General features: G+C 38.3%; 1 protein-coding gene across 6 annotated transcripts in view; it reads left to right on the forward strand.

The window, feature by feature from the left end:
* The window catches only part of LOC122569616 (mannose-binding protein C-like), a 202,486-nt gene that overhangs the window by 38,001 nt on the left and 150,112 nt on the right, over nt 1-14,373 (forward strand). For 4 of the 6 annotated variants that reach the window (XM_043730918.1, XM_043730913.1, XM_043730915.1 and 1 more), the window contains exon 2: nt 1,009-1,205. The exons of 1 other annotated variant lie outside the window; for it this stretch is intronic. The gene's annotated coding sequence lies outside the window, so the exon portion shown is untranslated. Of the gene's footprint in view, nt 1-789; nt 1,206-14,373 lie in introns of those variants that run through there. One more of the 6 variants, XM_043730914.1, reaches the window with a different exon arrangement.

Raw genomic sequence — 14,373 nt, forward strand, 5'->3', positions numbered from 1 at the left:
AACAGCTAAAGAATTCTACCAAATGTCCAAATTGGACAAATTGTGACTGCAAAGTATTAAATAAAAAAAAAAACTCTTATTTCTTCTTATGCAAATTATATGATATTTCATCGTGATATATACGTGTTGAATCCACAATCCTAGAATACCGAAGCTTCTTCTTCTGGTCATTGAATTTTTCAAAGTATTATTTCAAAGAATTATTTTCTATTCTGTAGATTTTCTATTTTCAAAGTTTCGTTGAACTCTACTTGTTTACTCCATTGCGAACCTCCCGTACCTTTTTATGGGAAATATACTATATCACGAGATAAATAATTGAAAATTTCAATCTCGAAGCTTCTTCTGGTCACTCTTTTCCGACGTATCCAAGTTCCTTTGTATTCTGCAAATATATCTTGAAAATTATCTTGAATTCTATTTCTCCTCTTCTATATGCGTAGTTTTACGTAATCTTTCATATATCCCTTTTGATGTAAAATACAATACATCAAAATATCATGAAAATGTGATACAATACACATTTTTATGTACAGTTGTCGTACAGCTTATTATTATACTACTATACAACGATACGTAACGTTAAAAATACTCCATACTCACGACATTTCCAACGACTATTCGTATAAAATACACAAAAGATATTATAGGCGTATCGTATTACAGGAAACACGACACCACGTGCGTTCTAACTGAATTTTGACGTTAACCCAGGCGCGTCCCCTAGAGGTCATTTCGATCATCGATTCCGCAGCGTTAGATCACTTGTTGTTGTCAGTCGTCGCGTGTTCTCGAAAACATTCCTGCGTCAGCGTCTTACTTTCTAACACGAAACGTCGAAATGTTTCCAAATCGTCGCACGAATATCCTATGACCTCGAGCGTCTTTGTTCGCTCGTTGGAATCGCGTACACCTCGATCGAAGCTTCCAGTCGCGTGTCAACAGCGTTTGCCGGCGAATCTTTCGAACGGTTCCGCGCTTTCAGTGTGTCGTTTCGGTGTGTTCCAGCTGAAAGAAGTGTTGCACGAAGTCGACAAATTTTAAGTGGCGTTTCCAGTGCCGCAGGTGCAAAACAATCTTATGTGTTACACGCTGTGCAAGCGAAACGGTTGAGAGAAAGATAGAGAGAGAGAGAGAGAGAGAAAGAAAAAAGGAGCGGAGGAGAACGCCGGGAGAGGAACTCCTTTAGCCAGCTGGAAGAAACGGTGAGTCAAACAGCATGATAAAGTTTAATGGCTCTTGCAACCGGAACTTTTGATGCACGACCGTACTGCAAGTGCTGTTATAGTTTTCGAGATGGTAGTTTCGTGACGTCACCGAATCCTTTATCGTCTATCACTTTTGGTTATCGTGATTAGACTGCGGATTTTTATGCAAATCTGTACGTTCGAGAATATTATTAAAAGGGTAAACCCTCGACAGAAAATTGTTTTATCTATAAACAACGCTTATACATAACGACTCTGGATATTTTCTATATTTATCATGTTGTATAAAATTTTGTATTTTCAAATTTCCTATAAATGTATAAAAATCCGTGCTACGATCATGATGGATGGTTGACGGAACGAGCTACACCGGTCAGTTTCGTATCGTGAAAAAGTTTCAGCTTTACCGTCATCGTATAGCGGGTTTAAGTTTTAAAACGGAATATACACTGGGACCTCGTACAACGCGCAAGTTTGTTTTTACGTGTCGCGTTATATACGAATTCCGGGTTATAGGCTATAACGCGGATACCGAAATAAATTCTTTGAATTAACGTAACTAATGTTGTATAGAAACAACTGTCGCAGATAGTACATAATTGATTCTATCTCTTTCGTTACGGTGTCTGTTCATATTAACATACATTGGAATGTATATAATTACGTATAATAATTCGTTCTCGATAATAATAATCGCGTAGAAATAATTCGTCCGAAATAGCAAGTTTGATGGGAAGAATAGAATATAAAAAATGATATCAAAATAATGAAAATAGCAAAGTCCAAAGTAAAGTTACCGTTGAATAATAAAAAAAATTACGAAATCAATTAATTTTATTTGACTCTCGTACACTGTACGCGCCAAACTATGGACAAGCTATGGACAAATGTTTCCATGTTAAATAAACGATCCAATGCATCCGTTTTCGCGTAGAATCTCAATTTTATTGTTCGTTCGTTATGACAGGGATATATCCTTTAGGAAGCAAACGATCAATCCGGATAGAGTCGATTAGCTCGAATGACCAAATTGACCAGTTATAAGTAGGTAATTGTAAGTATAAGTTTTTCTCGATAATGGAAAACGATAAGCAGTTGAGCAGAGAACCGACAAGTAATTAAATAAGCAGAGAATTATTTCCGTTCGCTGGAAAGTAACTTTCTGCGGCAGTGGAACTGTATTTGATAATTTTGATATACGAACCGTACGAGGTGGAAAATTAATAAGGGGCGCTGGAAACCTGGTGATATATAATACGTGGAGTTTCGTTTCGTTTCGAAGTAGCTCGACGGAAATTTACAAACGTAATTACGTTTCGAAACTTTATTTAATTCGCTCGTACGTTTGAACCATTTTTAACATTTTATCCATAACAGGAGAAATTGAATTTCGCGTTCGGCTCATTAATACCAGAAGAATGCCATAAGAAAGTAAGTCGTACTTTCTTATATAAGGTTCGTTAATTTATTCTAATATTTCATTTCTAGTTAGTCACAGGTTACCCGTCAAACACGTCTCGTTTATTCCTCCTGTAAGACTAGTTTACAATCTAACACTTGTTCCAAAAATGTTGTCGGAAATATTGAGATTTTTACGCTTTTCCTCGCCAATGAGTTATTGCTTCCATCACGTAAAGGTACTCTCGGGAGCTATGCAGTTTGCGTTGAAATTATGATTTCATATAGTATCCGTAATAGTAGGAATATTTCAAATGTATAAAGTTACTCTTCCTTGATACTGCTTCTTGCGTGTGTACGTTGAAACAACACCGGCGCGTCGCGTAACAAGAAAGAAGATGGTTCCTTTTGTCAAGCTAAAGCGACGCGACACGATAAATTTTCATTGGGTGGTGTCCCCGTTCTCGAAGAATAAATCTGAGAAACAAATGAACGCACGTGTTTGCACATATGTATGCGCTCGGATGAAATCCTATATGATAAAAGTTAGCTGTCAGTTGTAGCAACAAGTATTAATAGTATTTATTTCATTTAGAATTTTATTTCCTTATAGACCAAGAGTCTTTAAGGATCTTTTTACCAAACGTTTCAGAGTTACCATATCATCACTTGTTATTCTATTGGGTCGGCAACTAAGTGATTGCGGATTTCGGCATTACCACTTAATGACAAAATCCGCAATCACTTAGTCGCCAAACGAATAATTGACAACGTTCTATAGTTACATAATATGCATAAGTGAAGGTTTGTCTGAATTTAAAGCTTAGTTAACATTATATTGTACAATTTTTTGCCATTTTGATAACAGTTTGCCATTTTGATCTTCGTAAAACGATTTAAATAAATCACGCGTTTCCCATGGAAACGAACAAACAAAATTCACTTAACCCGATACTTATTTACTCGAACCATAACCGAGAGAAGTTTCTGTAATAAAAGCCACTCGAACGTACGAACTGCTTTTATTTCCGTTTTCATTTCCACCGAAGAAGTGGATTCCATACTGAGAAAAACCTTGTACAGAGATGCTTCGCGCTAGCATAATTAATCCACATTTTTACCGCTAAAGTTCTCAAGTACCCTTCATAATTTAAAAACCTGATCCAAACAAATCTTTGTCCGAGCCCTATTTTTCAGTCGTGTTCGCTAAAATATGAATCAGCATAAATATCCGTATTCTAGTAGCGACGAGCACGAAAAAATTGTGTATGTCAAGTGGGTGTTGAGGCGAAAAGTTTGAACAAGCAACTGAAAAATGTGATGATAGATCGATCGGTTACAATCGTACTTTTCTAGAGAGCGATCCCGGGTTTACTTCGCATTTTTCCCAACACATCGAGAAGCTAGAACCCAAGCGGAAACGCGTTTCGCTCTAATTTGAATATTTTATGTATTTCCACGTGTTACGCGTATTTCGCGCAGCTTCACGTTTCCAAACTTTCCTTCGAATGTATAAGAATCGGATGAAACGTAGAACCCAGACAGAAATTTCTTTCACTTTTCTTTGGATATTTCACGTATCTTCGTGTATTACTTCGTATATTCTCCGATTGTTAGATTTCCCGTAAATGCATAAAAATTCACCATCTAATCATGACGAATACAAACCGGAAGCTGGATACGGGGCGCGAATAGACGAGGCCAGACGCCAATGAACGAATTTACCGAACATTTGCCTGCTAATTCACCTATGCGAGCCGTGTAATCCGGTTATGTTGTTGAAACCGCAGGAATGTGCGGCTACGTACCTGTGCGGCTAATAGTACCTCTCCTATCCTCCGTGTATATACACGTGTGCACGCGTCCATGCGTGTGTATACGGCCAAGTTTCGTACGTACGTCAGTCGCGTGGCCGGTATGCGCGGCTCGACCACGGACAAAAGGGTGAGAAAGAAAGGAACTGGGTCAATGTGATTTCGCCAACTCTTTCCCTAGGCGCGATAGCAATTTAACTTGTACGACCGCGTGCTTTATGTTGTTGGTTGCGTTTTACGAACCATCGTTAGCCCATTTCGAGCTCTTCTGCTCGACGCGACGTTTACGCGAAAACAAGCCCTTTAATCGGTTTAACTCGAACGGTTTTGAGCAACAAACAAATTGGTGGGATTTATCGCGTTTAATTACAAGCTTTCTCGCCTTCTGTTTCTTTGCAGTTGAATGTTTGATACCGGCAAAGATGTCTGTCCTTCTAGTTTGATCACTTTCACTCGGTCGCAATATTTTGCCTCTTGTTTGAGCTACGCTTGGCAAATGGATCGACGTACACGTTGCAAGAACTTGAATTCCAACTGGTCTTGATATCGTCTTTCCTCGCGGGTAGAGCGTGTCCTGCCTGCGCGAAATCATATTGAACGGGTTATAGATTAGTAGGAACAGGAACAGTCATATAACGTTACCTTCTATTTACGTAAAAGATGAAGAAGACTTAAGACAGCGAGTAGGAACTTGTTTGCAACTGGTTGATGGCCAGTTGCAAGAAAATCTCAACTTTGTACGTACAAACTTTATTACATGTACATAGAAAGTGGTGTATATGATAAGATGGTGTATAAGATAAAAGCGTATGTGAAGATCGGCTACTGCAATTGCATGTCCTGCAGAAACGAAGGAAATTATTGCTCGTTTCTAATCCATTCTCGTGTAATTGCTATATTTTTCGCTTCTCCATAACGACGATCGCAAGTTAGTTTCACACCTCGTGACTTCTGACAATACTTAGGCTGGAACGATAAAAGCATAAATAGCAATACAACGATATAATCAATTTATTTCATTTATACTCCATACAGGATGAAAAATATGATTATTACAATCGAGACAAATTTTGTATAATACGAATCAGGCGAAACGATCGTTTTCGGGTTCGTCGTGTAACAATTTCAATTTATTCAGTGCGCAATCATTTCAGGATACTTTAATGGACAAAATACCTGGAATATCACTACCGAACGTAACTTCAAATTAACCGAACTTAATACCGCCGATCGTCATTCAGCCGACGAGCATCGCGATTTACATCGGTTACGCGGATGAACTAAATTTTCATTCAAGGGGTGAAAATCGTGAATGGGGTGGTCCGAGGTAGAAAAAAATCGGGAACAGGGTGCAACGAAATGCCGTGGCTCGACTCGATTATCGATTCCGCATCCCCTCGAACTCTCCGTTACGTGTCCCGCAATCGAATTGGCCGGTTTGCCGGGGCTTGCCGAACGTTTGCCCGCCAATTTACTTAGGCACGACGTGCGTGAACCTGCGACAACCTCGTTAACGTTATCGGGTACACGGTAACGTGCAAATGCGCCGCGATTATCGCCGAGTGCAAATTGCGCCGCTTGGCCTATCCCCGAGGTTAAAATTTTCCCGTTTCACATTCTCGATGTAACAGGTTTCGCGAAATTAAGAAAGAATTCGGAATTGGCTTTATACGACGGTTTCTTTGGTATCGATTGAGAGAAAGTTTGTAGGTTTTTGTGAAATATAAGATCTTGGTAATAACATCAGCGTTTACAATATGCAGAGGATTTCCGTTTTACGATATTTTAAGGGAAAATATTTTCGTTCTATAGATTATATTTTATTTAAATCGGACGCGGAGAATCTAAAGTTTGACGTTGAATAGCTGACGGTTTATTTACGTTTCCAGGTATATTGCGATAAATTATTATTTTTGAGTAAATAATATATCAATCGCGAGATTATTTATCATACTATATATTCCTGTTGATAAACGTTTTTCAATAATATTCTAACGAGTAATTAAACCAGACTCCATATAAATATTAATTATTCGAGTCAAATAATTAAAAGGGTACGAAAAATACCTCCGCGATTCGTTGTATTAGATTACGCACAGTAGAAGCAACTCGTCGTTTGGTGAGCTTCGTTTCTAAGAATTTACGAAATATGTTACTTTCCCAGACGGACAAACGTTGACGAACTGTCGGGATAACTTCATCCCATAAGGACAGAGTACGTGTGAGTTTAGGTACGAAAATGGAAAGCAAACGTCATGGCAAGTAACATAATCTACAAGAAGAGTCAGAGAGAAAAAGAAAGAACGTAGTGGAGGAGAAAGCTTAGAACGGACGGTACATCGAGCGTTGGATCGTCAGAAATTGATCATCGAACGCCTGACTCTATCAAGAATTGCTCGCTAGAATCGCATTAATGTTCGCTATCGTGTCAAGAGCTTTTCGCTAAGCGAGAATAGGGGAGAAAGTCTTTCTGACGTTATCCCCTGGGACGTTATCCTTTGAAAAGCATATGCGTCATCCAACTTCAAGATACTTGCCAGCCGCGGAGTAATCGTCGAGTGAAATCTCGAGTGGAAGTGAAATCATAGTAACGTAATCAATCATATGGTGATTAATTAAGTCGCCTAGTTTATCATTAAGATTTGTAGTTCCTGTTAGGTTTCCCTGCGCGAAGCAGAGACCATTTCGAATATCACGTTGATTTCGAATTGATATCAACATAGCGACGTGTCAACGATTATAGCAATTAGCTAGCATTTTATCGCGAATTCCGGAATAATATTTAACGGTACCTAAATATCAGAGGTTTCTGGATCGAGTTTCGAGCAACAGTCCGGCACGATTGTTAATTTCCGGCTTGAACGTCGTATCGCGATTATCCTTGGGTGCAAATTGCACCCAATCTCTTGATACCTCGAAACGGACTTTACAGTTCTCTGACGTCTTAATGGCCTTGGCTCGCGCTCGTAGCTTCGCTACAGATTTAAACAGCCTCCCGCCGCTTGGGAACGAAGTTAACTTCTAGTTTAACTGCGGTCGCGAATCTCGTGTTTTGTTTTCTTCGCGGCCGCAACTTCGTCGGACCAGGTCCGAACGAAATTAAGAGAACGCTCACGACTTTGTAGCGTGATGACCAGCGGATCGAGTAGTTTAACTTTAAATCATGTTCGATCTCGCGTTTTGTAATAACACGGAGTCGAACTGTGGAATTGTACATTATGGATAGTTGAATATTTGTCGAGTCTCAATCACAAGCATTTTAATTTTTAAACAATTTTTTATGTCGAATCGAGAAATCTTTATTTCTTTTCAAATCGTTCAACTTTGATAATTAATTGTTTCTTTTAAGTCGATGAGCAGTGAGGAATTATATAGTTAATAGGAAGATAAATTAATAATCATAAAATACAATGGTATTTCTATTTGAAAAATTGAAATCTGCTATGCTAAATCAAAAATACTAAATACGAAATCCGATCATGCGCAAGATAAATAAATTCGATATTTGAATTGGCAAACGACTTACGATTCACGATATAGCACAGTACGTATCTCGTTGTAATATCCAGTGGAAGGATAATAAGTTGAGAATAATATTGCAGAAATAAAAAGGTGGAAAGTAATTTTCTTTGAGCGAAAAAAGCTTACCGATGTAATTAAACGATTTAACGCTTAACCGATAGGGATCGAACGGTGTATAATAATATTTAAGTATAATCTACGCGACATTTGTATGACAATAATTAGCGTAGAAGTGAAACATTCTGAAATTAGATCGCAATTCGGTTAGCAACGAAATACCGGTATTTATGTCGCTGTGCATATTGCATCGCGTGCTTTTCCCTGCATCGATGTAATAAATTGAATCTCGATTCCGATTGTTTCCCTCGTTGTTAAATATTTACAAAGCCCCGACGCGCGTACTGTGTGTGTTTTTCCTGCAATTTGTTCCCAAGCAAACAGAATCGGCGAACGTACGTTCATCAAAATTGCATAAATTTTATCGCAACTGACTAACCAGTGAACCGTCGTTTTTTTTTTTTTTACAAATTATCAACGTATCGACAACCGTAATCTCCGATTCGGCATACTCGTTGCGCAAAAACGTAAAAAAGCAAAGGGTTGTATCGATCGCCATTATTTGGGAACATTTCGTTAATTTCGCAATATCGCGGTTACTCTTGTCAGGTACTTGATTTCGATATTCGTTGAACGGTGATCGATTTGACGTGTGAATTTATATTGCATCTCGTTCGCAATGGGTAGATCTGTAGGGCTGAATTGGTTCAAATAAGTTGCTCGATAGAGTGGAATGCCAGTTGTTCAAATATCGATTATTGGATGTTTGATTCGATTAAACGTCGAGTGCCGGTTCCATTACTCCCAATTATTTATACGATAAACTGTCCTATCTGCGCTATCGTTAACTTATTCCTCGACAAGTTAACCTTAAGATCCTATCAACCGATAAATCTGACACTAAGTTTCATTAATTTTGTATCAAATGTCGAGTACACATTAGGATATGAAAGTTTCAAGTTCTGTTAACCGTCGGTCAATAATACAATAATTCCTCTAATTGAACGTTCCTCGCTTTCGTACGTGTCGTTTTGTTTCTCTTACAAATGAATTACGTATATCGTATTTCTATCCGTGAGAACTGAAACCACCAAGATCGATCTATTTTTATTAACTTCGTATTCCGCGATTATAAAAAATTATAGTCAAGACAGCACTCGGTTAACACACGAGGAAAGATTTATGTGAAATTGTCCGGCCAATTAACGTATCGCTAATCGCGAATCGTGAAGGATTTTACTCGCGAATCGCAGAACGTGTCGCCAAAGTTGGATGAGAATTCCCGTAATCTCGGCATCCTTATTTGCATACCGTCTTGTGTCAGCCAATCTGGCGCAACAAATACTATAATTCTCGTTACCGCGATACTCGTCCCATTTCCGACACCGCAAGTGCGACAGCAAACAGTTTGAAACGGAACCAGTCGAAACGACTGAGGAAGTGGAGGGTCGTGCGTTAAACCGCGAAACGTCGCGGAATAATTGTCATTGCGGTTTCGCGCTTGTCATCGAACCCGTCATTATATCGCGTTTCACGCTGTTTCGCGGACACAGCGAATCCTGTCATTTTCTCCACGCCATCGTCGTCCCTTCCCACTCTTTTCTCTGCCCCTTCTGATTTATCCTTCGTCACGCCCATTATCGTTTCTCGCGACTCGTCTTTAATAAAGCGACACCAGAAGGGTTCTCGAGATTCGAGCATAAATTTTCGAGCCATTCCTGAATGTAGAACGTTATTTCCCCGCTCTGCAATCTATTCGAGGACACAGATGCTGTCCATTTCTAACGGAAACCCTCTTTCCTCCACTTTTAAGTCGATACGGAACTTCTGTGTTTCCTTGTATAATATATAGGGTCAGTGAAGAGCTCGTCGTATTTGTCGACTAAACGTTAAAGAGGAAATATCGTAGTGGCGCTAGAGGATGGAAGAAGTACGAAGAATAAGAGTTTCCGAGGACTACGAGAAATTTTACGGTGGAGAAGTAAATAAGCCGTAATTATATCGTTATCATTGTAGTATCGTAACTACTATAATTAGTTTATTAGTGATAAGTAGATCGAACAGGTGTTAATTGAATGGAAGATAACGTTCGTTAAACATGAACTAATCGCAACAAACGTATAATGATTAACACGACTAAGTAATTAATCAACGCACTCTTTGACGTCTCCATTCATATTGCTGTTAATTCGTTTATTGTCCCCTAGCAACCCCTTGTCTTTTGTCTTAGCCTCACTACATTTATACCGAGCAACCGCTTGTTTATAATCCGCACAACACCTCCCAGGCCCCTCATCCATGACACTACATCATTGGCAATCGCAGCATGATTTTTTTTAATATTCTTCTAAAATTTGTTTAGAGTAGAGTGGTCTTTTAATCGAAAGGTACTAAAGTTCAATCGAATGAAGGACAATGTAGATAATAAATAATGAAATTCGTAGTCACGCGGAGATCGAGATTGATATTTTATTTAAGGAACAGCACGGCGAAGGTGAACAAAGTTTCCGTCTTAACTCGATCTATTCAGGTGAAAATGCTTCGGGTGGAAAATAAAATTCGAAAATTGACGATTATTTTCGTCAAAGAAAACAGTCCACCGAGCGAATTGAGCATTTTTTGTCGAGCGTTTAAAGTAGCTTTTGTCAACGTTTTTTGGACGGAAGCGACGATTCGTTTGAATATTCAAAGAACCTTTTAAAAATGCTGTAAAATTCACCGATCCGTTATAAATTGAAATTTTTAGCGAAATCATCGCGAACAAAAGAGAAACAACCGTACTGAACGCTTCTCAAATATGTTAAATAATACAATGGACGAAGTAATTAAAAAACTGACCATTTTATTTCTGCACGGGAAAGTCAATCGCAAAGTTCCACGATAAATTCCAGTCGATTTTCATGATAATCGATTTCACGTCGGCGTACAGTGTTGATCGCTTAAAAATTCATGCTTGACTATGGTCAGATTATTCGAACGATGTTACGTCGATTTCTTTTCAAAAATAATCAAAAGTCATAGCGACTTCTATGTTTATTTAGGCTCTCGGTCGATTAATCGAACAATGGTATCGTCGATTTTAATTCGTACTTTCAATATCATTGCGTGGCGTCGGTTTGCTGAAAGAGCGACACGCAAAAATAAATTTCTCAGGGAACAAAATTTGAAACGAAAAACTCGAAGAATGAAATTATCGACGATTCAACTATTTAGCAGTGAACAAATCCTCTTCCTCTTACGATATTATTGTGATATGTATCATTTTATGTGCCAGACTAGATTGACATGTATGTGAATATGAATGTATGGAAGTATGTGTGTGCGCGGCGTCTCGGAAACAAAGGAATGTAAACTACTGTTCAGTTGACAGTTTGGTATGAAAGAAGGTGAGACGCGTGCAAGTGCGTATCGATGAGTATCTTTGAAATCGTTTATCAAATAAATATATAACTATTCTAATATAAATTCTAAGAGTAAATTTAGTGTTCCTATACGATTATTTCGGCAATTAAGATATAATAACAGATATAATATCCTTCAGGGTGTCTCGTAAGATATCCAAGAATATTCCTTGCTGTTGAAAAATGAGTAGAACGTTTTTTCACAATTTCATGATTCTCTGGACCCGTTGTTCTCGTACCAAATCTGTCAATATCGTAACATCAGTATAGAAACAACAATAAAATTTTCAATATTCAAGAAGAAAGTATCCAATAACTGCCACCGAATATTATTTTCCTGCGAATATTAAAACAGGTATTACTTTACGTTGCGTATGATAAACATGCGGTAATTAAATTCTCATTATCATTAAGTTTTTCTTCGTGTTTCATATCGAAATTCGGAATATTTACCAGGAACCAAAGCTTGCGGCTCATTTGATAAATAACGCGATAATCAACAATGATGTTTAAAAGTCATTTAACCGCCGTCCCATCGGAGGCATTTTATCAATGCGATACGTAACCGATAGAATGCTGTCGGAATAAATTCAAATTTATTCTGGACACGGTTAAGCGGCCGAATCGACGTGCAAGCGTGGACCGTTTAAAAATTCACGGCCCGACACTGTGGTCAGAATAAAAATTTCCAGCGACGCGGCCGGACGATGAAGGTGTCGTTGCGTCGATTGTAGAAACAACGAGTGCCGTGCGATAATTGCTCCGCAATCGACGCTGCTCCGCGTATATGCCGACTGCCACGTTTAATTGCGCCCACCTACGTTACGAACCACAGCGATATATTCAATCGCTAATACCTTCCAATGCTCGCTGACGAGCCACGCTCGGATCTTTTCTTCGTCCCTGTCACGTGAACGGTGTACGATAATTTCTCTCTTCTCCCCCTTTTCGTCCTTCTTTTTACGTCGTTTCTGCGTCGTGTTACTGTTGAGAATTGTGGATTTTAATCGCAGAAATAAATATATAAGAACAGTTAGATTACACTTAGGATCGATATCAAGATAGTTTTAGATTTATTTAATATGTGATTTACGAGATATTCGTCGATTGCATTTGCACGCGTCTCAGCATTCTCTTTGTCTCGCCATCTTCTATACTGTCACGTAAAATAACAAAAAAATAAAAAAAGAAATTTAAGATGAAAAATAAAAAAAGGAACTTTATCTTTTCTCTAACACTTGCTTTACAATTTAATTCCGAGCTCTAGTCGGGACTTTTCAAGACCGACTCTCTTACAACTCGACTTCCGATCGGATTCGGTTATTTTTCTTTCGTCACCCCTCAATATCCCCACTATCCTCGAGTTTGTTAGGCGTCCGCGACTGTTGCCATGCACGCCTTCTTCTCGAACATTCGGCGAAAGGCCCGTTGGGATATTGATAGGTTCATTAGGCACTTCGCTTCGGCGATATACATTGTTGCTGACTGCAGCCACATCTTTATCTCCGGTTTCAAAATGAGCCGTTCGTGACACTACCAACGGAACAGTTGCATTCATCTGCTTTACGAGACGCTGTGCACGCAGTGTGCATGGGAATATGCAGTGTATGGGAATATTCCCATCCACTCATACTCATATATGTGTGTCACTACTACGCGGCTAATCTAGTGTAGCACACAAAATTACACACATCTCAATAGTTACACTATGGTTAAAGTGGATACGTATGGGGACAAACTGGTCTTTCTGATAAATGAGACGTTTGAAGATAATATGAATGACATAAATCATAAAAAAATTATATGTATACGTTATAGATTTAGATATATTGATATTATGAGTTGATCGAAATGTTCGATCGTGTTCTCCTTGATGCGTTTACATGGTAACGATCGAATGAAAGACTATGGAATTTTGCAATAGTATGGCTAAATTAGTGGTTCTCTTTATTGGAAGGTAATTACGTGTTTACTGGTTTTGTTGATGTTTGTTTAGCGCGTACACTGGAATTTGTTCGAACGGAATTTTACTTATTTTCTGTGCGATTGTGCTATGTAAATGTAGGATAAATTTGTAGCATTTTATTTAATGATATTATTTGTTATTGATCGTTAGTTATATACTTGTTTAGCGCATAGAATTATTTATTTGTAGGAAATTTAAGTTAGCGCTTGATCAAGTGTTTTGTCGATTAAACGTTCAACTTCAATCGTACGATGCTCCAACAATTTCATACAAACGGAATTCTGCCATAACGAAAATTCCATTTCCTTTGTTGAATGAATTACCCAAACCATAAGAATGTACTATTTGTCAAGCGGTTCATCACATCGTAAAGGACCTCATAAAACGTAATATTGGCAAAATTTTTGTAACAAACGTCCCAGTACGTTCAACGACCATTACTTGTATAAAGGAACAACCGATAAAAAGAGAGGCGTAGCTACGTTAATATCCAAAGTTTTCGCAAAATTTTCAACAAGCTACTATTTAACAATGAAACGAATTTAAGTGGTAAAGAAATTCGTTCAGCAAAGTGCAATCCCCCTTTTGCAGACCATCAATGAACAACCAGTCAACAAAAATATTAAACGACATAACAAACGATAATTAAATTAACGTATCTGCGATTCTCTAGGTTTCGATCGTATTATTGGTACGTCGCGCTTTGTTCCAACGTTCCGCGAACATCCCAGTTCGATAAATCTTTGATAAGTTAGAATCCACTATGTTTACGAAACATCGGAGCAAAGCGCAACGCGCTAATAACAGGATTGAAATCCGAATGACCGCAAATGTGTCATCGGACAGTCGTGAAAGTTTAAAGTTTGAAATAATTAAATTGCTCTTGATACACAAGCGTCCTGTAATCCCATAACATATTTTACGATCTACTTATAACAACGCGTTTCACCAATACAGATACGTATCAAGGAATAAGGGAAATATCGTAACAAAACTTACCATGTGTC

Source organism: Bombus pyrosoma, linkage group LG7 (assembly GCF_014825855.1).
Source record: "Bombus pyrosoma isolate SC7728 linkage group LG7, ASM1482585v1, whole genome shotgun sequence".
NCBI lineage: Eukaryota > Metazoa > Arthropoda > Insecta > Hymenoptera > Apidae > Bombus > Bombus pyrosoma.